A 2381-nucleotide genomic window follows, 5' to 3' on the forward strand; every position below is an offset into this window, starting at 1 on the left:
GAACACGGAAGAACATCTCTCTCTCAGCTCTGCTTGTGAGGCCCCTGCTGCAGCGATCTATTCAGCTGACAGAAACATTTATAGCTAGTACTGCTACACCAGGTATGGGCCCATCATCTTAGGTCCTTCTTCACCACAACAGAGAATCAGGCACTGGTGATGATGTCAGGGCAACAGAGTTCTTCCAGCAAGATAGTATGATTATCTGATTACTGACTCATGGAATTTTAAAAAATCTGTGATGACAGCGTACATTATCATGTCTGGCATATCTACCCAGGTATTGATGATACAAAAAATTTCAACCACTTACATAAGTAAAGATGTAATTCTTAAATTGTTTCATTATATAAACTGTGAACCCTAATGTTTGGTGCCACCTTGTGTCATTCAAGTGTGACAGACGATCTAAATATCTGATTATTTCATTTCTCCAATCTGTCTTTTTTGTACTCCAGGAAGAGTGGAGTCTGGATCCACTTTGTTGGTGTTAAATGTGTACTGTGATTTAATTAATTAATTAATTAATTAAATCAAGTGTGATATCATTTTGTTATATCTCTATGAGAGAATTATGAGAAATTATCTCATGATTCATTCATTTTTTTGTTCAATTCTATAATTAAAAACTAAATGATATCTTCAGATGTTGTCAGGCCAAAAGTATTCATCAGGAAAGACAGTACTGTTATCTGATGATTAACTTATGGAATGTTAAAAATCCATGATGACAGCATACTTTTTCAGATATGGCAACTCTGCCCAGGAATTGATGATACAAAAAAGGTCAATGACTTACATATTAAAGCTTTAATTAATAAATAGTATCATTATATAATCTGTGAACCCTGAAGTTTGATGCCGTTTTGAGTGCCTCAAGTGTGACAGACAATCTAATTCTCTGATTATTTCAGTATTCAAATCTGTATTTTCTACTCAAGGAAGAGTGGAGTCTCAATCCAACTTGTTGGTGTTAATTTTCTCGTGTGGTTTCATTATTTATTTATTTAAATCAAGGTTGATATTTTTTTATCTCAATATGGGTGAATTGTGATAAATTATTTCTTTATTCTTTCATTTTTTTGTTCAAATCTATAATTAAGAACTGAAAGTCTCTTCAGTATTTTAGGCTTCATGTATAAAACATCATCCACTTGTTTAATGTTTATTCATTTAATTATGAAAATCTGTCATTATGTATTTAGTAATAACTGGAGTTGTGAGCCTCCTTATGGGAGTCCATCGTGCCAGACCATCATATCATCTAATACTACACTTACTTATTTAACTGTTAAACTAGGAGGTTAAATAATAATTCTTCATTTATTTAACGTATTTAAAGTACAGGTAATGTTATGGACCATAAGTCCCTTTTGGAGCAGATTTTGTGAGTTGATGATGTAACATCATCTCATTACTTTATCATTTAGCTATGTAAATAGGTCATTACATCAGCGATAGTTTTATGACTTTGGTGCCATCTCGTCAGTGTTCATATAAACACCAACTCATTAATTATCAATTTAATTTTTTAAATAAATTATTATTTCAGGAAGAGATAAGTCTGACTACTCCGTGTGGGATTTAAGTATGCACCACCATGTCATTATTCAATCATTTTCATCATATATTAATTATTTAAATTGATGAAGATGTTGTTCTTCATGACTGGCGTCTGGCCATTCCTCCCTGGGAGTTGATCGTGTGGCATTATTTAATTATGTAAGTATTAGTTTCTTGACAATCAGTGGAGTTTGGTTCCATCTTATGAAAGTTAAGTATGCAGGATGATCCAATTATTAAATTACTTGATTGCATAGGTAATGATAGTATCATCCCTCATTTGGTTGCTGTGCGATTGACACAGCAGGAGATTGGTACCAGAATAATTTCCCAGAGAGTGAGGGACCCTGCCTTATCCAGTGATTATTGATTACATAATAGTAGATTTTTAACAATTGAAAGATTACACCATTTTAATAAAATTGTATTGTTTCGTGTCATCAGTTTCTGAGAGGTTGCAACAGAACTGACCCATGAAGGACACTGTCACCACAGATTTTAAACATGGAATATCTGAATAATGTCATGATAAGGGAATCTCATCTAATGGACTCATCTAATGGTGTGATAACATGACACACCACCAACAATAAATAACTTTAAATAACCATATTAGTAAGCAGGTTGCAGGACTTAATAGAGAACTATCAATTGAGGAATTCAAAATGACTGAAAGAAACTTAAGACAGTGCTGAAAATCCCTAGTCATCAGCCAAATGCAAACTTAACTCTGAGAAACCATGGGATCAAGCTCCTCTAAAGGTAAGAGAATGAAGAGGAGTTTATTTTATTTTCAATAAAGAGAAAAGGATTATGGT

Source organism: Phodopus roborovskii, unplaced genomic scaffold, assembly GCF_943737965.1.
Source record: "Phodopus roborovskii unplaced genomic scaffold, PHOROB, whole genome shotgun sequence".
Lineage (NCBI taxonomy): Eukaryota > Metazoa > Chordata > Mammalia > Rodentia > Cricetidae > Phodopus > Phodopus roborovskii.